This window comes from Ranitomeya imitator, chromosome 6 (assembly GCF_032444005.1).
Source record: "Ranitomeya imitator isolate aRanImi1 chromosome 6, aRanImi1.pri, whole genome shotgun sequence".
NCBI classification, from domain to species: domain Eukaryota; kingdom Metazoa; phylum Chordata; class Amphibia; order Anura; family Dendrobatidae; genus Ranitomeya; species Ranitomeya imitator.
The window spans coordinates 355,938,431-355,961,964 of NC_091287.1; positions in this window are offsets into that span (position 1 = coordinate 355,938,431).

Here is a 23,534-nt window from a genome sequence, read left to right on the forward strand (position 1 = left end):
ATGAGGTCGGCGATCTTCACGCCAAAGTCAATTTCGTATGATGCTTTCAGCGACATTTCTCATCCAATGAAGGAGGACGCAGAGTGTGAGCAGCGTGATGACATAGGTCTCGGTCCCCACCACTTTAGAGAAGGGCATTACAGTGATTGGCTTGCTTTCTGCGGCGTCACAGGGGCTATAAAGGGGCGTGCACGCCGACCGCCATCTTACTTCTGCTGATCTTAGCATAGGGAGTGGTTGCTGCAGCTTCATCAGAAGAAGGGATATAGTTAGGGAGGGAAGATTAACCCCGAAACTGCTTGTGCTGTAACGATTTCCACTGTCCAACACCACCTTTTCTTTGCAGGGACAGTGGAATTTATTTTTTTGTGCATCAGCTCTGTAGCTTATTAGGCTGCCCTATAAGACTCCCTGATAGCTGCATTGCTGTTTGTACGCCGCTGTGCAAACCAACTTCTTTTTTAAAAGCAAAAATCCTGTTGCTCCTTTCTGCACAGTTCTCTTGTTTCTTTGTCCACACTTTTGTGTGCAGCAGTCCTTTTTATTGCTGCCATACTTGTCCTGAGATCATTGTAGGGAGATTGAAATTGTACTACAGCACTTTTTTTTATATATCTTCCAGCCATGTTCTGCCACTTACATCGAGTAGTGTAATACACTGGGCCTGAGTTTTGTTGCAGTCTCCCCCCCAAAAAATGGAGATTGAAATTGGCACTAAGTGAATCTATGTCACGGTTCTGTTAGTTTGTCGTACATCTTCCAGCCACGTTCCGCGACTTACATTGTGTAGTGTAATACACTGGGCCTGAGTTTTGTTGTAGTCTCCCCTAAATAAAAGGGAGATTTAAATTGGAACTAAGTGGATCTACATCACAGTTCTGATAGTTTGTCGTACATCTTCCAGCCACGTTCTGCCACTTACATTGTGTAGCATAATACACTGGGCCTGTGTTTTGTTGCAGTCTCCCCCAAATAAATGGTAGATTTAAATTGGCACTAAGTGGATCTATGTCACAGTTCTGTTAGTTTGTCGTACATCTTCCAGCCACATTCTGCCACTTACATTGTGTAGTGTAATACACTACCCCAGAGTTTTGTTGCAGTCTCCCCCCCCAAAAAAAAGGAGATTTAAATTCTCCACAAGTTTATTTACACCTTCCACCTTGTTTCACAGTACCATATAATGGTTGTTATTTTGGTTAGATTTTTCCAAAAATGAGGAAGTCTGGTGGAAGAGGCCGTGGGCGGGCGCTGCCAGCTGGTAGTGATGGTGGTGGTGGAACATCTGGTGGTAGTGGGAAAAGCAAAATAGCACCAAAGGCTCGAGGTGTTGACCCAGCGTCATCGTCTGGCTATACAAGGCCTCGAAGGCTACCTAATCTGGGAGTAAGAAAACAGGTTTTAAAGCCGTAGGAGCAGGAAAAAGTTTTGGCTTACCTTGCTGACTCAGCCTCTAGCTCTTTTGCCTCCTCTTCAGAAGGTTCGAAATCTAAAAGCAGCGAGTCATCAGCGGATGCTCCCGGTCAGGAACAAGTCGCTTCCTTGTGTCCTTCACCCAAAGCAAAAGTGAAGGATGCGGCAGGTGACACTACAGTTTACTCCATGGAGCTCTTTACACATACCGTGCCTGGGTTAGAGAGGGAAATTGTTAAAAGCCCATTACAAGATGAATCGGACATGGAGTGCACAGATGCACAGCCACAGCTATATTATTATGCTGTTCCATTGACTCAGATCACTACATTGCCCTCGCAGTGTACTGAGCCAGAATCTGACCCTGATGAGACTATGGTGCCCCGTCACGAACGCTATAGCACCTTACATGGTGACACAGAGGAAGGTGCACATGAAATTGAAGAGGAGGTGATAGGTGACCCAGTTGTTGACCCAGATTGGCAGCCATGGGGGAAAGAGGGTGCCGCTGCCAGTAGCTCAGAAGCGGAGGAGGATTATCCGCAGCAGTCATCTACATTGCAACAGCTTTCATCTGGCAGGCCCATATCTGGCCAAAAATGTTTGGCAAATCCAAAAACAGTTTTAAGGCACCGTGGCCATCCGGTGAAAGTAGCACAGCATGCAATGCCTGAAAAGGTAATCCATAGTAGGAAGAGTGCAGTGTGGGCAATTTTTAACCAAGATCCAAATGATCAGTGCAAAGTTATCTGTAAGAAGTGCTCAAAGACCTTTAGCAGAGGGAAGAATCTCCTAAGTTTAAATACAACGTGCATGCATAGACATTTAACCAGCATGCACTTGCAAGCCTGGACTAACTACCAAACGTCCCATACTGTTGGTGCACCCGCTCAGAATGAAGGTAGTCAGCAACGCTACATTGCTTCCCTCAATGTAAGCCCACCGGTTAGCACACCACCGACAGCAAATAAGGACGTATCATCGCAAGGCCAAAGCAGTCAGGGAATCACAAGGTTCTTGGTAGGAAACACTGTAGGTAGGCCAACATCAAGAATACCATCACCAACCCTCTCTCAATCTGCCATGTCCACCACCACATCCGGTAGTTCCACCATATGCAGCTCTCCAGTCCAGCTCACCCTACAAGAGACTCTCGTTAGGAAAAGGAAGTACTCATCCTTTCATCCGCATACACAGGTTTGAACGCCCACATTGCTAGACTAATCTCGTTAGAGATAATGCCCTACCAGTTGGTGGAAAGCGAAGCTTTCAAAGCCCTGATGGCCTACGCAGTACCATGCTATGACCTACCCAGTCGACACTTCTTTGCGAGAAAAGCCATCCCAGCCCTCCACCAGCATGTCAAATACCACATTGTCCATGCACTGAGGCAGTCAGTCAGTAGAAAGGTGCACCTCACAACTGATGCATGGACCAGTAGGCATGGCCAGGGACGTTACGTGTCCATCACGGTGCACTGGGTTAATGTGGTGGATGCAGGGTCCACAGGGGACAGCCATAGTGGGACAGTTCTGCCTAGCCCACGGTCGAGGAAACAGTTTGCTGTAGGCATTCGACAACCCTCCTCCTCCAGAAGCGGAAGCTCATCCACAGAGCGCAGTCGCCCGACCACTCCATCCGCAGCTGCCAGTGTTGCACACGAGGTGTCACATTATGGAACAGCTAGTGGTAAGCGTCAGCAGGCTGTGTTGGAAATGAAGTGTTTGGGTGACAACAGACACACCGCGGAAGTACTGGCCGAGTACTTGCGGCAAGAAACTCAGTCATGGTTGGGCAGTGTTCATCTTAAGGCAGGCAAAGTAGTCAGTGATAATGGAAGGAATTTTATGGCTGCCATAGCCCTTTCAGAACTGAAACACATTCCTTGCCTGGCTCACACCTTGAACCTGGTGGTGCAGTGCTTCCTGAAAAATTATCCGGGGTTACCAGCCCTGCTCCTAAAGGTGCGAAGACTTTGCTTGCACATCCGCTAGTCGCCCGTACACTCCAGCCGTGTGCTGAACCATCAGTGATCGCTGAAGCTTCCCCAGCACCGCCTAATAATCGACGTTGCAACAAGGTGGAACTCCACACTGCACATGCTTCAGAAACTGTGCGAACAGAGGTGTGCTGTAATGTATTTGTGGGAGGATACACATACACGGGCAGGCAATTGGATGGCAGACATGGTGTTGTCTGGTGTGCAGTGGTCGAAGCTCCAAGATCTCTGTCAAGTCCTTCAGTGTTTTGAGGAATGCACATGGCTGGTAAGTGCAGATGACGCCATCATAAGCATGAGCATCCCACTAATGCGTCTGCTGATGCAAAGTTTGATGCACATTAAGGAGCAGGCGTCTGCAGCAAAGGAGGAGGGAAGCCTTGATGACAGTCAGCCATTGTCTGCTCAGGGAACTTTCCTGGACGAGGTGGCGGATGAAGAGGAGGAGGAGGAGGAGGATGGGGATGGATATTTATGGGAGGAGGATGCTTCTCAGGGGGCAATAGAAACTGTTGGCATTGCAGGGTCAGGTACAGGGTTTTGCGGGTGACAAGTGATGTTGATTTGAAAGAAAATGCTCCTCAACCCAGCACAAGCAGTGAATTGACACCTGGAACATTGGCCCACATGGCTGATTATGCCTTGCGTATCCTAAAAAGGTACCCCCATATTATAAAAATGATGACTGATGAAAATTACTGGTTGGCCTGCCTCCTGAATCCATGATATAAAGGGAAATTACAAAATATTTTGCCACATGAGAACCTGGAGCAAATATTGGCTACCAAAAAACCAACTCTTGTAGACGGTTTGGTTCAGGCATTCCCAGCACACAGCAGCGGTGATTGTTCTCACACGAGCTGTAGGGAGCAACATGGCAGAGGTGTTAGAGGTGCACAAATCAGAAGTGGCGTTGGACAGAGGGGTTTTATGACCAGGTTGTAGAGTGATTTCGCAATGACAACAGACACGACAGGTACTGCTGCATCGATTCAAAGTGACAGGAGACAGCATTTGTCCAGTATGGTTACCAACTATTTTTTCTCCCTTATCGATGTTCTCCCTCACAGGTCATTCTCCTTTGATTACTGGGCATCTAAAATAGACACCTGGCCTGAATTGGCAGAATATGCATTATAGGAGCTCGCTTGCCCAGCTGCTAGTGTGCTATCAGAAAGAGTCTTCAGTGCTGCTGGTTCAATACTGACCGAAAAAAGGACTCGTCTGGCTACCCGAAATGTTGATGATCTGACCTTCATTAAAATGAACCAATCATTGATTTCTAATTATTTTGCCCCACCTCCCCTGCTGACACGTAGCTTGCCTGAAAAATGTCTTGCTTTTGGCCTCCTCTTACTGACTGCTCCAATTTCTCCATTTGCAGCTGCTGAATGTCCACCATAGGCCATTTTTCTACCTCCCTAAATGGTCTTACTCTGCCCACAGGGCCGTGGTCACCACTTGGCACAAGCACCCATGCAAGTGCCGTTTGCCTGGACAGGTGGGTGTGCCCACTCTTGGGCGACGGCACTGGCACAGGGTCCCTCATAGTACAATGAGGTGTCTCTGATGGTGGTGGTGCACAAACAATGTCAGACACACCGTCGTAATATGAGGGGCCCTGTGCCAGTACCGCCGCCCATGAGAGAGTGTTCCTCCCCAGCTCGAACAGTGCTCTACCATTTGCAAAACTTACCTCTCCCTGCTCCACCACTGTGTAGTCTGTGCTGTTAAATCCTTCAATAGTTAAAATATACAGGGGCACTGGCCTACATTTAGACCAGTTAATACTTTGCGCCAACTACCACTGTCTGCTACTCAGCAGAGGAGCACACCCCAGTACCTAGCTATGCCACCTGGAAAGTCCTGTTACCAATTTAGCCAACTTTTTTATTTTAGGCCTACTAAGTCTGTGTGAGCCTCTCATAACAGTTGTCCTCCTCCGCTGAAAAAAGCTATGCCGCCTGTGTACTCCTCTTACCAATTTTGAACAGCATTTAGCCTGCTTTTTCATTTTAGGTCTACTAAGTCTGTGTGAGCCTCTCATAACAGTTGTCCTCCTCTGCTGAAAAAAAGCTATGCCGCCTGTGTACTCCTCTTAACAATTTTGAACTGCATTTAGCCAACTTTTTTATTTTAGGCCTACTAAGTCTGTGTGAGCCTCTCATAACATTTGTCCTCCTCCGCTGAAAAAAGCTATGCCGCCTGTGTACTCCTCTTACCAATTTTGAACTGCATTTAGCCAACTTTTTTTATTTAAGGCCTACTAAGTCTGTGTGAGCCACTAATAACAGTTGTCCTCCTCCGCTGGAAAAAGCTATGCCGCCTGTGTACTCCTCTTACCAATTTTGAACTGCATTTAACCTACTTTTTTATTTTAGGCCTACTAAGTCTGTATGAGCCTCTCATAGCAGTTGTCCTCCGCTGAAAAAAGCTATGCCGCCTGTGTACTCCTCTTACTAATTTTGAACTGCATTTAGCCTACTTTTTTATTTTAGGCCTACTAAGTCTGTGTGAGCCTCTCATAACAGTTGTCCTCCTCCACTGAAAAAAGCTATGCCGCCTGTGTACTCCTCTTACCAATTTTGAACTGTATTTAGCCTACTTTTTTATTTTATGCCTACTAAGTCTGTGTGAGCCTCTCATAACAGTTGTCCTCCTCCGCTGAAGAAAGCTAAGCCGCCTGGTTAGTCCTGTTACCAATTTTGAACTGCATTTAGCCTACTTTTTTATTTTAGGCCTACTAAGTCTGTCTGTGCCACTCATTACAGCTGTCCTCCATTGAACAAAGCTATGCTGCCTGTGTACTCCAGTTACCAATTTTGAACTGCATTTAGCCTACTTACTTATTTAGGCCTACTAACTGTGTCTGCCTCCCATTACAGTTGTCCTCCACTGAACAAAGCTGAACCTGAATTTTCACCGTTCCAGATATTAAACTGCATTTGGCATACTTGTTTGGTTTGGCCTTCTAACGGTGTCTGCCGCTGTTTGTTGTTCTCCTCCACTGAACAAAGCTGAGCTTCAATTTTCACCGTTTCAGATATTAAACTGCATTTGGCCTACTTGTTTGGTTTGGCCTTCTAACAGTGTCTGCCGCTGCTTGTTGTTCTCCTCCACTGAACAAAGCTGAGCCTCAATTTTCACCGTTTCAGATATTAAACTGCATTTAGCCTACTTACTTATTTGGGCCTAGTAAATGTGTCAGCCACTCCTTACAGGTGTCCTCCACTGAGCAAAGCAATGCCGCCTGTGTACTCCTGTTACCAATTTTGAACTGCTTTTAGTCTACTTTTTTATTTTGGGCCTATATCTGTGTTTCCTCCTCATCCTGCCCATTGCCCAGCCACTGCTAGATGAGTCTGGTGGTACATTGGCCCAGACCACTACATTCCCCTTGCACTCTACAAAGCCAGAATCCGACCCTGCTGAAAGTCAGGTTCTCCTTCCCGCATACTATACCACCTTACACGGGGACAAGGAGGAAGGTGGAGATGAAAGTACAGGTTACTTCATCAGGTGGGGGGGCATACTCGTTGGCACTTGCACAGGGCCCCTCATAGTATTCAAACGTGTCTCTGGCAGTGGGAGGCGCTGCCCGCCGTCAAACACACCGCCATACTATGAGGGGCCCTGTGCCAGTGCCAACTAGTGGGCCCCCCACTTGCTCAGGATCGCAGCACTTGCAAAGTTGAAATACTTACCTCTCCCTGCTCCACCTCCGTGACGTATTCCGCGTTTCCCGGGCCCACAAAAATCTTGAGCCAGCCCTACGCCCCCACAACTTTAGCCAAAAGAGCCCCTGTTTTCAATACCTAACTATTATTATAAAGTAAATTAAGATTGACAAGCTTCAGTAATACAAATTGATGTTTTTGGCTTTAAAATGGACACTGTAGGTGTTTTCCTGTCCTCCCCTCACTGCCGACTTTGATTCCCCATTGACTTGCATTGGGTTTCGTGTTTCGGCCGACCCCCCGATTTTTTGCAATAATGAGCCGATTTCACCCGACCTGACTTTTGAGAAAGTCGAGTTTTGCGAAACCCGACTTGATCCTAAAGAAGTAAAAGTCGCTCAACTCTAGTCTTGACAAAAAAAAGAAAAAAAGAAATATCTTTAGGTAGAATGGTGGTGGGTCCATTCAGAACACATTCCTTTGAAGATGTAGTGGTAAATCCCGTTGGGAGTTGTGCCAAAAATGAACCCAATACATTCAGACTAATCCACCATTTGTCATATCCAAGAGGCAGGTCAGTAAACAACAACATCGACGCGGAACCAAGTACAGTACTATGTACTGTACCTCCTTTGACGAGGCAATCAGGTGGGTCAAGAAGTTGGTAAGGGGTACCCTAATGGCCAAAACAGACATTGAGGGGGCGTTCTGGTTACTACCTGTGCCTCCGAATAGTGTCCTCCCATTGGGCTTCTTCTGCGAAGGAGCATACTACATAGATTGCTGTTTGCCCATGTGGTGCTCCGTATCCTGCTCACTATTTGAGGCGTTTAGTTGCTTCCTTGAATGTGTCATCATGGACGTTTGTAAGGCGGCACATATTATCCATTACCTCGAAGACTTCTTATGCCTGGGCCCAAAAGATTCGCCACAGTATGAAAACACGCGGTAGTCCACCTGTGAGAAGGAGAGAGCTGGAGAGAGAGTGGACACCCCAGAGCCGAGGGGTTAGATTGAGAAAGAAAGAAGGCGGTGTAGCTTGCTTCATGGGTGGGGTACTCTGCTGAGTAGCAGAAATGCTACTAGGCCCAAAAGGATTTCCTGGGCCAAATGCCGTTAAAAAAAAATACTTAGGTAAAAAGGCGTGTAGCTTGCTTCATGGGTGGGGTACGCTGCTGAGTTGCACCAAATTCTACTAGGCCCAAAATGATTTCCTGGGCTAGATGCCGTTAAAAAATAGTACTTAGGTAAACAGGCAGTGTAGCTTGCTTCATGGGTGAAGTATGCTGCTGAGTAGCACCAAATTTTACTAGACCTAAAAGGATTTCCTGGGCTAGATGCCGTTACAAAATAGTAGTTAGCTAAACAGGTGGTGTAGCTTGCTTCATGGGTGGGGTACTGTGCTGAGTAGCACAAAATGCTATTAGGTACAAAATGATTTTCTGGGCTAGATGCAGTTAAAAATTAGATCAACAGGCGGTGTAGCTTGCTTCATGGGTGGGGTACGCTGCTGAGTAGCACCAAATTCTACTAGGCCCAAAAGGATTTTCTGGGCCAGATGCCGTAAAAAATAGTACTTAGGTAAACAGGCGGTGGGTGGCTGGACTACTCGGCTGACTAGCAGACACTGAAGCTTTGGAGAAGACCTCTGAATCCCAGGCCAGAGTATGAGGAAACAACTCTGCAGACAACCCCACCCACCTGGAATTGACGATGGCAACGTCGTGTAAAACTCAGCAAGGGGATTAAATAAAAGAGTCTCCATTTTTTCCAAAAATTCGGCCACAGACACCACTTAAGTGGCATCAATTTCACCAGAGTTTTTTAAAACGGTTGGTGAGGTGATTTTCAAAAATCATCAAGCTTTTAGTCTCCCCAAGATGACACAGGGGTAGAAAAGTCCTTGCAGATACTGGATTTGTTCATCTTGATGAACGTTAGTCTTTCTACATTGTCACTGGACAGCCGCGTGTGCTTATCTGTCAGCACACCACCAGCAGCGCTGAAGACACGTTCAGAGAGAACGCTGGCTGCGGGGCACGACAAGATCTCCAGTGGCGTGCTCAGGCCATTTTTCAAGATTGGAAGCCCAAAATGAGCAAGGGTCCAGTTCCACAGTCATGGCATCGATGTTAACTTGGAGATACTCTTGTACCATCCTCTCTAGGTGTTGGCTGTGCGTCAGAAATCTTGTCTCCTGTGACCTTGCAAAGGATGGTCTAAAAAAATCTTGAAACGATTGGAAAAAATTGCTGTTACCACCAGATACGATGTTACTGTTACGGTTTGAGTGATGACTCGATTGTCCCACGGTTGGCAAGTTAGAACTCCGAGATTCACTACGTGCACCACTGGTGTTTTGTGGAAAAGCAGATCTTAGATTCTGTAACAGTCTCTGCTGATACTCCTGCATGCGTGAATCCCTTTAAATGGCAGGAATTATTTCGCCAAATTTGCTTTTGTAGAGGGGATCTAAGAGTGTGGCAACCCAGTAGACAGCATGACATCGGATTCTGACAATCCGAAGGTCATGTTGCAGGTAGTGCAGCAAGAATTCACTCATGTGTCTTGCGCATCCAGGAGGACCAAGTCCTTGTTCTCTTGGTGGTGGCGAGGTGAGAATCATGCTTCCTTTGTCAGCCCTCTCCCCCCAACCTCGCACAACAGAAATTTGATCAAAGTCTCCCTCATCTGATGAGTCTTCCATGCCCAGCGCCAGTTCGTCCTCCACTTCTTTCTCGCCTCCTGCACCTTCCTCAACAGTTTGGCTGCTACCATGCGCCCTCGGTAATCCCTCTCCCCCAGCCTCCAATGCCAGCCGCCTTGGTGCTGTCAACCTTCTTGACCTTGGAGATATGATCCCTTCCGCATACGACTCCTCCTGTTCCTCCTCCTCCTCCACCTCCTCTTGTTCCACCACCTGACTCCAAACACTGTGTAAGGTGTGCTCCAGCATGTAAATCACCAGAATGGTCATGCTGATAATGGCATCGTCAGCACTAAACTGTTATGACCTGGTGGTAAGGACAATAATGGACCTGGTGGTTAAGAGCACACGGAATGACCTGATAGTTACTAATAATACAAGATGAGCTCTGAGACGTGGGAACTCGACACAGCCTAAGAAACTAGCTAGCCCTAGAGATAGAAAAATAAAGCCTACCTTGCCTCAGAGAAATTCCCCAAAGGAAAAGGCAGCCCCCCACATATAATGACTGTGAGTAAAGATGAAAATTACAAACACAGAGATGAAATAGATTTAGCAAAGTGAGGCCCGACTTAGACAGAGGATAGGAAAGGTAACGTTGCGGTCAGCACAAAAAACTACAAAAAGACCACGCAGATGGCGCAAAAAGACCCTCCGCACCGACTCATGGTGCGGAGGCGCTCCCTCTGCGTCCCAGAGCTTCCAGCAAGCAGGACAAAAATCAAAATAGCAAGCTGGACAGAAAAATAGCAAACCAGAGAAAAACAAGCAGGAACTTAGCTTCTGCTGGGAAGACAGGTCACAAGAACGATCCAGGAGAGAACTAGACCAATACTGGAACATTGACAGGTGGCAAGGAGCAATGATCTAAGTGGAGTTAAATAGAGCAGCCAGCCAACGAATTAACCTCGTCACCTGTGGAAGGAAACTCACAAGCCGCAGCTCCACTCACAACCACCAGAGGAAGCCCATGGACAGAACCAGCCGAAGTACCATTCATGACCACAGGAGGGAGCTTGACAACAGAATTCACAACAGTACCCCCTCTTGAGGAGGGGTCACCGAATCCTCACCAGAGCCCCCCGGCCGAACAGGACGAGCCAATTGAAAGGCACGAACCAGATCGGCAGCATGAACATCGGAGGCAAAGACCCAGGAATTATCTTCCTGACCATAACCCTTCCACTTGATCAGGTACTGGAGTTTCCATCTCGAAGTACGAGAATCCAAAATCTTCTCCACCACATACTCCAACTCCCCCTCAACCAACACCGGGGCAGGAGGATCAACGGATGGAACCACAGGCGCCACGTATCTCCGCAACAATGACCTATGGAATACATTATGGATGGCAAAAGAAGCTGGAAGGGTCAAACGAAACGACACAGGATTGAGAACCTCAGAAATCTTATACGGACCAATGAAACGAGGCTTAAACTTAGGAGAGGAAACCTTCATAGGAACATAACGAGACGAAAACCAAACCAAATCCCCAACACGAAGTCGGGGACCAACACAGCACCGGCGGTTAGCGAAACGTTGAGCCTTCTCCTGGGACAATATCAAATTTTCCACCACATGAGTCTAAATCTGCTGCAACCTATCCACCACAGTATCTACACCAGGACAGTCCGAAGACTCAACCTGCCCTGAAGAGAAACGAGGATGGAAACCAGAATTGCAGAAAAACGGCGAAACCAAAGTAGCCGAGCTGGCCCGATTATTAAGGGCGAACTCAGCCAAAGGCAAAAAGGACACCCAATCATCCTGATCAGCAGAAACAAAGCATCTCAGATATGTTTCCAAAGTCTGATTAGTTCGTTCGGTTTGGCCATTTGTCTGAGGATGGAAAGCCAAGGAAAAAGACAAATCAATGCCCATCCTAGCACAAAAGGCTCGCCAAAACCTCGAAACAAACTGGGAACCTCTGTCCGAAACGATGTTCTCCGGAATGCCATGTAAACGAACCACATGCTGGAAAAACAATGGCACCAAATCAGAGGAGGAAGGCAATTTAGACAAGGGTACCAAATGGCCCATCTTAGAGAAGCGATCACAAACCACCCAAATGACCGAGTTGCAGATTTACGCTCCACATCTTTTAGTAGATAGGAAACAGGAACACATGGGCTACCTGCACAGTGAACAAGTCTGTAGGAACATGTTCACACACCACCAAGAAACCTGAAGACACAAAAGAGAATAGTAAAACCAAAAACACTCAGTTTGAAAAAAATTGCAGTAATCCGCAAGTGCTAGTAAAAGATGTAAAAAACAGGGTATTTGGTTGATACGTTTTTTGCAAAAAATGTATACTAAGCTGCTCTACCAAACTTCATGGTATACCCATATCAGAGCAGTCCTAACTAATGTATGCAATCCCTATCTGATGTATTTAAAAACCTGATCATCTGTATATTACCTGTGTGAACAGGGTTCAGAGAGGAAAAATCCATGTGTGCATACAGAGTAGAACAGCTTTTGTGCAGATAGCCCAAGAGGAGTGGTGGACAACTCCCCAGTCTTGTAGACACAAGAGAACAATTATGGAAACAGGAACACATGGGCTACCTGCACAGTGAACAAGTCTCTTTCTGGCTTCTCCTGTTGCTGCCAAATTCAGCAAAGATAAGTGTTTGGTTTCTTTATCTGTGGCACACTGCTGTGTGCTTGTTTCAGTTTTATTCCTGCTCTATAGGATTCACTGGAGTTGCAGATTTACGCTCCTACTATTTTGTAATGGCATCTAGCACAGGAAATCATTTTGGGCCTAGTAGAATTTAGTGATACTTAGCAGCGTACCCCACCCATGAAGCAAGCTACACTGCCTGTTGATCTAATTACTAATTTTTAACTGCTTCTAGCCCAGGAAATCGTTTTGTACCTAATAGCATTTTGTGCTACTCAGCAGCGTAACCCACCCATGAAGCAAGCTACACCACCTGTTTATCTAACTTATATTTTGTAACGGCATCTAGCCCAGGAAATCCTTTTGGGCCTAGTAGAATTTGGTGCTACTCAGCAGCGTACTTCACCAGTGAAGCAAGCTACAATGCCTGTTTACCTAAGTACTATTTGTTAACAGCATCTGGCCCAGGAAATCCTTTTGGGCCTAGTAGCAATTTCTGCTACTCAGCAGAGTACCCCACCCATGAAGCAAGCTACACCACCTTCTTTCTTTCTCAATCTAACCCCTCGGCTCTGGGGTGTCCACAATTAGTTGCTAATTGCTAGCCTTTGCATGTTGCACTTTACTAATCACCTATGAGCTGTATGTGGACTGGTAGCAGGGATTGCCGTACCTTGGGCTGATTTTTTATGCTGCTGTTGGCATTCTGTGTCACCTTTTAGCCCTACTGTAAATTGTCTGTCTGGTTTTTCATGTCTATTATGAATAAAATGTCATTTATATTGGATTCTATAATTGCATGTTGTTGTTTTTCTTTCTAGTCTTACTATGTTTTGGCAGTTATCCTTTTGTCCATGCATGGGTGGTGCACAGATTTTTTGACATATGTTGCCATGTATTTTGTGGACTACATGTACCACCAATACTGCTCATTGGAATTATTCTCTTCACTAGTACCTATACAAATAAAAAAATGTCATCAACAAAGCGAAACTAGGCCTGAATGTTGGATTGGAAATCTGGCAATGAGTACACGCATGTCTTCTCCCACCAACCCAGAAATAGGTTGACAAAGGAGGGAGCATAGTGTGCACCTATCGCAGTTCCCGAGACTTGACGGCAAAAACAAAAATCAAAGATAAAATAATTATGATTGAGAACAAATTTGAGTAAACCTAGAAGGAAATGATTGTGTAGATGATCTTGACTGCCGCCACGCTGTATAAAATATTCCACTACCATGATGGTGTGCTATGTTGGTATACAGTGATTCAATGTCAACTGCAATCAGCAGAGCCCCCTCAAGTAAATTGATAGTCTGTATCTTTTGTACTAGATATGTAGAGTCTCTCTTTAAGTACCAATGGTTATAAATAAAAGTCTATATATGTACCGTCTCTCTCTCTCCAAGGCTTCCAATGCCTGCAATGATGGGTCTACTGGGGGGGTCAAACCAGACTTTTATGTACCTTGGGTACTAAATAAAAAGTCGGGATCACTGGTTTGTTGACAAAAATGTAGTCCCTTTCTTTTTTACTAATAATGCCTTCTGTTAATGCCGTATCCAATAGTTCGGGTTTCTGAACTAATGCACGTAAAACAATCTTTGTACAAAATAAATATAGATCCTTAATTATAGTGAATTTGTCAATCACATGCATAGGAGAAAAAGTGAGACCTCATAGGAGTACTGACCTTTCTGCAGAAGGGAGCTCATGTGAAGAAAGATTGATGATTTGTAGTTGATTGTCTATCGGTTCTGCCGTTGGGACTTCTTCCTCTGTCCCTGTGTTTGATATCTATGTCATTGTTTGTTGTATCTTCTTTCTTCTACCCCGCCTTGTCCTCCATCTTTGTCACTTGTATTGGAAGCTAAAAAATCACTTAGGCTATGGTCAGCTTGTGTGGTTATGTTAGAAAATGGATTAACAGTTGTCATCCTCATATTACCTGAAAGTTTCCATTTGTTTGCCAGGCCTCTCTCATAGTCAAGTCTGTCTCTTTGTATTATTTTCTTTTTACCCTCTATCACTTCTTTCTCAAATTTTGTGATGGTATCTTTAAGTTTAATTTGCAATGGCTGGACTTGAGTAACCAAGTCGAAGCTAGATAGCTGTGTCTCAAGATTTTTAATCTTTAATTTTAGGGATGTGAGCAATTCACTATCATGCTGCAACAAAAGATTAATTAATATCCTAGAACATTGTGCCATACCTGCCTCTCAGGTGCTTTTGAAGGTTGGAGTGACCTCCCATGCTGGAAAGATTTGGACTCGAAGTCCACGTGGAAAGATGGATGCCATGAGATACTCTTCCAGACAATGTATATTACACCACACTCTGGTGATAGACTTGTGAGTCTCAGTCAGATCCCTCGTTAATTCATTAAAGTCTGTATTGTCCGTTTAAACTGTTTCAGAAAATAGATGATCGGCATGACTGTTCCAGACCACCTCCCGTGCGTTAAGGTCAAAAGCCATGAGTAATAAAACTAATGCAATAAAGAAAATATATAGTTTGAAAATAAGACAATAACCAAGAAAATGTATCATATATATAAATATATATAAAGAGCGTGCCACCACTAGAAACCCAAAGCTTGGGAAAGAACCTAGAAGATAAAAGATGGTAGCGGGCACCACTGGCTAATATGAAGTAATAATATGGGGTGTGTTGTGAATTCTGCTCTTGGGTTCCCTCCAGTGGCTGTTGGTGGGAATGCAGTTGTCTCTGACTCGCAGTCCTGGCCAGGTGTATCGGATGATTACAATTCTGACTGGGATATTTAGGTGTGCAGGATCCTTTAGCCCTTGCCAGTTGTCAATGTTACTTGTGAAGTGTTGGATCTCTTTCTGGCTTCTCCTGTTGCTGCCAAATTCAGCAAAGATAAGTGTTTGGTTTTTGTATCTGTGGCACACTGCTGTGTGCTTGTTTCAGTTTTATTCCTGCTCTATAGGATTGTAGGATTCACTGGAGTTGCAGATTTACGCTCCTACATCTTTTAGTAGATAGGAAACAGGAACACATGGGCTACCTGCACAGTGAACAAGTCTGTAGGAACATGTTCACACACCACCAAGAAACCTGAAGACACAAAAGAGAATAGTAAAACCAAAAACACTCAGTTTGAAAAAAATTGCAGTAATCCGCAAGTGCTAGTAAAAGATGTAAAAAACAGGGTATTTGGTTGATACGTTTTTTGCAAAAAATGTATACTAAGCTGCTCTACCAAACTTCATGGTATACCCATATCAGAGCAGTCCTAACTAATGTATGCAATCCCTATCTGATGTATTTAAAAACCTGATCATCTGTATATTACCTGTGTGAACAGGGTTCAGAGAGGAAAAATCCATGTGTGCATACAGAGTAGAACAGCTTTTGTGCAGATAGCCCAAGAGGAGTGGTGGACAACTCCCCAGTCTTGTAGACACAAGAGAACAATTATGGAAACAGGAACACATGGGCTACCTGCACAGTGAACAAGTCTCTTTCTGGCTTCTCCTGTTGCTGCCAAATTCAGCAAAGATAAGTGTTTGGTTTCTTTATCTGTGGCACACTGCTGTGTGCTTGTTTCAGTTTTATTCCTGCTCTGTAGGATTCACTGGAGTTGCAGATTTACGCTCCTACATCTTTTAGTAGATGTAGGAAGTTTTTTGTATATTCTGCTGTGTATGTTTTGAAGGGTTTAAATACTGACCGCACAGAATTCTGTCCTATCCTGTCCTATTTAGTTAGAGTGGCCTCCTGTGCTAAATCCTGTTTTTCTGCCTGTGTATGTTTTTTCCTCTCCGACTCACCACCAATATTTGTGGGGGGCTGTCTATCCTTTGGGGATTTTCTCTGAGGCAAGATAGTATTCCAATTTCCATCTTCAGGGGTATTTAGTCCTCCGGCTGTGATGAGGTGTCTAGGTGTGTTAGGTACACTCCACAGCTACTTCTAGTTATGGTGTTAAGTTCAGGATTGCGGTCAGTATAGTGGACACCTTCTCCAGTGAAAGTTCTCATGCAGCTCCTAGGTCACCGGATCATAACAGTACAACTGGCCCGCAATGAGTTAAATGCATCTCAGAAGAAGGGAAGGAAGATCTTGAGCCATTTTTTTTTCTCCAGTCTGTTTTGTGTTCTCTTCCCTCTTAATATCTGGGTGGCTGAGGAGCCTGGTGCAAGCATGAATGTTCAGGAATTAGCTTCTCGTGTAGACCAGCTTGCTGCTAGGGTGCAAGGTATTTCTGATTATATTGTTCAGACTCCTGCTTTAGAACCGAAGATTCCTACTCCTGATTTGTTTTCTGGTGACAGGTCTAAATTTTTGAGTTTTAAAAACAACTGTAAACTGTTTTTTGACCTGAGACCTCGATCCTCTGGTGACTCCATTCAGCAGGTAAAGATCGTAATCTCCCTGCTGCGTGGCGACCCGCAGGATTGGGCGTTTTCCCTGGAATCTGGGAATCCGGCTTTGCTTAATATTGATTCCTTTTTTCAGGCTTTAGGACTATTATATGATGAACCTAATTCTGTGGATCAAGCTGAGAAGACCTTCTTGGCCCTGTCTCAGGGTCAAGAGGTGGCAGAATTGTATTGTCAGAAATTCAAAAAATGGTCTGTGTTGACTAAATGGAATAATGATGCTTTGGCGGCAATTTTCAGAAGGGGGCTTTCTGAATCCATTAAAGATGTTATGGTGCGGTTTCCCACGCCTTCCGGTCTGAGTGATTCTATGTCTCTGGCCATTCAGATTCACCGGCGCTTACGGGAGCGCAGAGCTGTGCGCGCTGTGGCGTTATCCTCAGAGCAAATTTCTGAGCCTATGCAATGTGATAGAATTCTGTCTAGAATGGAACGACAAGGTTTCAGACGTCAAAATAGATTGTGTTATTATTGTGGCGACGCTTCTCATGTCATTTCTGTCTGCCCTAAGCGGACAAAGAGGATCGCCAGTTCAATTACCATCAGTACTGTACAACCTAAATTTCTGTTATCTGTGTCCTTGATCTGCTCATTGTCATCATTTTCTGTCATGGCGTTTGTGGATTCAGGCGCCACCTTGAATTTAATGGATTTTGAGTTTGCCAAGCATTGTGGTTTTCCCTTGCAGCCTTTACAGAACCCTATTCCTTTAAGGGGTATTGATGCTACACCCTTGGCTAAAAATAAGCCCCAGTTTTGGACAGAGGTGACCATGCGCATGGCGCCAGCTCATCAGGAAGATTGTCGATTTCTGGTGTTGCATAACTTGCATGATGTTATCGTGCTGGGTTTTCCATGGTTGCAGGTACATAATCCTGTGTTGGACTGGAAGTCCATGTCTGTGACTAGTTGGGGTCGTCAGGGGGTTCATAATGATGTTCCTTTGATGTCAATCTCCTCTTCTTCACCTTCTGAAATTCCAGAGTTTTTGTCTGATTTTCAGGATGTATTTGATGAGCCCAAGTCCAGTTTCCTTCCTCCGCACAGGGACTGCGATTGTGCTATTGACTTGATTCCAGGCTGTAAGTTTCCTAAGTGTCGACTTTTTAATCTATCTGTGCCTGAACATACCGCCATGCGGAGCTATATTAAGGAGTCTTTGGAGAAAGGGCATATTCGGCCATCTTCTTCACCGTTGGGAGCGGGGTTCTTTTTTGTTGCTAAAAAAGATGGTTCCTTGAGACCCTGTATAGATTATCGCCTCTTGAATAAAATCACGGTCAAGTTTCAATACCCTTTACCTTTGCTTTCCGATTTGTTTGCTAGGATTAAGGGAGCTAGTTGGTTTACCAAGATTGACCTTCGAGGGGCATATAATCTTGTTCATATTAAGCAGGGTGATGAATGGAAAACTGCGTTTAACACGCCCGAAGGCCATTTTGAATACCTTGTGATGCCATTCGGACTCTCTAATGCTCCAACTGTTTTCCAGTCCTTCATGCATGATATCTTCCGGACTTATCTTGATAAATTCTTGATTGTATATTTGGACGATATTTTGATTTTTTCCGATGATTGGGAGTCTCGTGTGCAACAGGTCAGCATGGTATTTCAGATCCTTCGTGACAATGCCCTGTTTGTGAAAGGGTCTAAGTGTCTCTTTGGGGTGCAGAAAGTCTCTTTTTTGGGCTTCATTTTTTCTCCTTTGTCTATAGAGATGGATCCGGTTAAGGTTCAGGCCATTCATGATTGGATTCAGCCCACATCCGTGAAGAGCCTTCAGAAATTTTGGGGTTTTGCAAATTTTTATCGCCGTTTCATTGCTAATTTATCCAGTGTGGATAAACCCTTGACCCATTTGACGAAGAAAGGCGCTGATGTGGCGAATTGGTCCTCTGCGGCTGTCTCTGCTTTTCAGAAGCTTAAACGTCGATTTACTTCTGCTCCAGTGTTGCGCCAACCGGATGTTTCTCTTCCGTTTCAGGTTGAGGTTGACGCTTCTGAGATTGGGGCAGGGGCCGTTTTGTCTCAGAGGGATCCTGTTGGTTCCTTAATGAAACCGTGTGCCTTCTTTTCCCGTAAGTTTTCGCCTGTTGAACGCAATTATGATGTCGGCAATCGGGAGTTGTTGGCTATGAAGTAAGCGTTTGAGGAATGGCGACATTGGCTTGAGGGAGCTAAGCACCGTATTGTGGTCTTGACCGATCATAAGAATTTGATTTACCTCGAGTCTGCCAAACGGCTGAATCCTAGACAGGCTCGATGGTCCTTGTTTTTTTCCCGTTTTGATTTCGTGGTCTCTTACCTTCCGGGTTCTAAGAATATTACGGCTGATGCCCTCTCTAGGAGTTTTTTGCCTGATTCTCCTGAGGTCTTAGAGCCGGTCGGTATTCTGAAAGAGGGGGTGGTCCTTTCTGCCATTTCCCCTGATTTACGATGGGTTCTTCAGGAATTTCAGGCTGACAAACCTGACCGCTGCCCTGTGGGGAAATTGTTTGTTCCTGACAGATGGACTACTAGAGTGATTTCTGAGGTTCACTGTTCTGTGTTGGCCGGTCATCCTGGCATTTTTGGTACCAGAGACTTGGTTGGTAGGTCCTTTTGGTGGCCTTCATTATCACGTGATGTGCGTTCTTTTGTGCAGTCCTGTGGGACTTGTGCGCGGGCCAAGCCTTGTTGTTCCCGTGCTAGTGGGTTGCTTTTGCCATTGCCAGTCCCTGAGAGGCCATGGAAGCATATTTCGATGGATTTTATTTCTGATCTTCCGGTCTCCCAGAAGATATCTGTTATCTGGGTTGTTTGTTACCGGTTCTCTAAGATGGTTCATTTGGTGCCCTTACCTAAATTGCCTTCCTCTTCTGATTTGGTTTCGTTGTTCTTTCAGCATGTGGTTCGTTTGCATGGTATTCCGGAGAATATTGTGTCCGACAGAGGTTCCGAATTTGTTTCTAAGTTTTGGCGGGCCTTTTGTGCTAGGCTGAGCATTGATTTGTCTTTTTCTTCTGCATTTCATCCTCAGACAAATGGCCAGACCGAGCGAACTAATCAGACCTTGGAGACTTATTTGAGATGCTTTGTGTCTGCTGATCAGGATGATTGGGTGGCCTTCTTGCCATTGGCCGAGTTTGCCCTAAATAATCGGGCTAGTTCTGCTACCTTGGTTTCGCCTTTCTTTTGTAATTTTGGTTTTCATCCTCGTTTTTCTTCTGGGCAGGTTGAGCCTTCTGACTGTCCTGGTGTGGATTCTGTGGTGGACAGGTTGCAGCAGATTTGGGCTCATGTGGTGGACAAGTTGGTGTTGTCTCAAGTAGAGTTGAGCGACCTTGACCTTTTTAGAGTCGAGCCGGGTTTTGCGAAACCCGACTATGTCCAAAGTCGGGTCGAGTGAAATCGGCCGATTATGACGTAAAGTCGGGATCGACCGAAACACGAAACCCAATGCAAGTCAATGGGGCAGCATAGTCGGCAGTGAGTGGGGGCCAGGAAAACACCTAGAGTGCCCATTTTAATGTCAAAACCATCCATTCTTCTTAATGAAGCTTGTCAAGCGTAATTTACCTTATAATAATTGGAAGGCATTTGAAATTGGGGGTCATTTGGCTAAAGTTGTGGGGGGTAGGGCTGGTTCAAGTAATTAGTGGGCCCAGGAAATCTGGACCACGTCACGGCAGTGGAGCAGGGAGAGGTAACTATTTCAACTTTGCAAGTGCTGTGAACCTGAGCAAGCAGGGGGGGCCCACTCGTTGGCATTGGCACTGGCACAGGGCCCCTCAAAGTACAGCGGTGTGTTTGCACGGCGGGGGCGCCTCCCACCGGCAGCAACACTTTTGCGTACTATGAGAGGCCCTGTGCCAGTGACGTCGCCAACTAGTATTCCTCCCCCCACCTGATGAAGGAACCTGCACTTTCATCTGCACCTTCCTCTTTGTCCCCGTGTAAGGTGGTATGGTATGCGGGAAGAGCAACCTGACTTTCAGCAGGGTCACAATGTTGTTGTGTAGCGTGCACGGGGAATGTTGCGTTATGGGTCAATGTACCAGCAGACTCATCTATCACTGGCTGGGCAATGGGCACGATGAAGTGGAAACACAGATATAGGCCCAAAGAAGAAAGTGGGCTAAATGCAGTTCAAAATTGGTAACACAGGAATAACCAGGGGGCATTGCAGTGGAGGACAACTGGAATGAGAGGCTGACACAGAGAGTAGGGCCAAATCAGTAAGTAGTCGAAATGCAGTTCAAAATTGGCAACCGTAGTAAACAGGCGGCACAGCTTTGTTCAGTGGAGGAGAACAGCAAGGAGTGGCAGACACCGATAGTAGGCCCCAACCCAACTAGTAGGCCAAATGCAGTCTAACATTAACAACTACTTAACGAGAGGCTGAAAATGGTATTTCAGGACAGGAAACCAGGAGAACAGCAAGGAGTGGCAGACACCGATAGTAGGCCCCAAACCAACTAGTACGCCAAATGCAGTTGTTCCATTTAACCACAATTTAATGAGAGCCTGAAGATAGAAGCTCAGGAAAGGCAACCTGGGGAACACCTTGGAGTGTAACACACCATCTCTCTCCACCCCATACCCATTTTGTAGGCCTAATGCTGTGTACTTTTCTACAACTACTAAACGAGAGTCGGAAGACCGAAGCAATGGCAAGGAAACCTGGGGAACACCTTGGAGTGTAACACACCATCTCTCTCCACCCCATACCCAATTTGTAGGCCTAATGCAGCCTACTTTCCGACACCTACTAAACGAGAGCATGAAGATCGAAGCTCAGGAAAGGCTACCTGGTGAAAACCTTGGAGTGTAACACAACCTGTCTCTACACCCCATACCAAATTTGTAGGCCTAATGCAGCGTAGTTTCCACCAACTACTAAACGAGAGCCGGAAGATCGAAGCTCATGAAAGGCAACCCGGGGAACACCTTGGAGTGTAACACAACCTCTCTCTACACCACGAAAGGGCTGATTCTTAGGAAGGAAGGCTGTTGTAAATAAGCATTGCGCGTCCGAGGGTGATTATATTCTTATTCGGTATCTACTCACCCTCGGACGCGCCATGCTTCTTGATTTGTAATTAATGTTTATTTGCAATGTGCTTTTGACTTACTCAATTATTTTTTTAATTATTGATTTTATTAAATTAATAGTTTAACATCTTATTGGAAATAATTTAAAGGAGACGCGACAGGACAACACTCGGTGGATGCCATATCTGTGTTAACAACTCCAAAAAACTTTCAGTTAACTTCTTGCAGGAGAAAGAAATTGTAGCTGTTGGACCTTTGTAGTACAGTTCCAGATATTTGTTGTGTGTTTGTTTTGATTGTTAAAATGTCTGCATTTGAGATCTCAACACGATCTTATTTTTTATAATCAAATTAATTTTTTTTATATTTAATGATGTTGGTTCAAGGGGTACACGGGCAGCAATAGACAGGTCAGTGGAGGCCTAGTGGAAGGAGTGACGGCAGACAGGCATCAAAGGCCTAACATTGGGCTGGCTGTAGGCAAGTTAAAATTGGTTCCAGGGGAACACGACCATCAGTGGCCTGGTCAGTGTAGTTGTAGTTGAAAGAACGGGACGCAGACAGGCTTCGAAGGCCTAACATAATAACATAGGGCTGGCTGTAGGCAAGTTAAAATTGGTTCCAAGGGAACACGGCCATCAGTGGCCTGGTCAGTGTAGTTGTAGTTGAAAGAACGGGACGCAGACAGGCTTCGAAGGCCTAACATAACAAACTTGGGCTGGCTGTAGGCACTTTTAAATTTGTTCCAGGGGTACATGGGCAGCAGTGTATGGTCAGTGGAAGTCTAGTGGAAGGAGTGACCGCAGACAGGCTTCCAAGGCCTAACATAACAAACTTGGGCTGGCTGTAGGCACTTTTAAATTGGTTCCAGGGGTACACGGGCAGCAGTGGTCTGGTCAGTGGAAGTCTAGTGGAAGGAGTGACCGCAGACAGGCTTCCAAGGCCTAACATAACAAACTTGGGCTGGCTGTATGCACTTTTAAATTGGTTCCAGGGGTACACGGGCAGCAGTGGTCTGGTCTGTGGAAGTCTAGTGGAAGGAGTGACCGCAGACAGGCTTCGAAGGCCTAACATAACAAACTTGGGCTGGCTGTAGGCACTTTTAAATTGGTTCCAGGGGTACACGGGCAGCAGTGGTCTGGTCAGTGGAAGTCTAGTGGAAGGAGTGACCGCAGACAGGCTTCCAAGGCCTAACATAACAAACTTGGGCTGGCTGTAGGCACTTTTAAATTGGTTGCAGGGGTACACGGGCAGCAGTGGTCTGGTCAGTGGAAGTCTAGTGGAAGGAGTGACCGCAGACAGGCTTCGAAGGCCTAACATAACAAAATTGGGCTGGCTGTAGGCACTTTAAATTGGTTCCAGGGGTACATGGGCAGCAGTGTATGGTCAGTGGAAGTCTAGTGGAAGGAGTGACGGCAGACAGTCTTCGAAGGCCTAACATAACAAAATTGGGCTGACTGTAGGCACTTTTAAATTGGTTCCAGGGTAACACGGCCAGCAGTGGCCTGGTCAGTGTAGTAGTTGTAGAAAGAAGGGACCGCAGACAGGCTTCGAAGGCCTAACATAACAAAAATGTCAAAACAATGGTATTGTCAGTGCCAGGCATTGAAGGATGTCAGCGCCTAGACTACACATTGGTGAAGCTGTGAGAGATAATTTTGCTA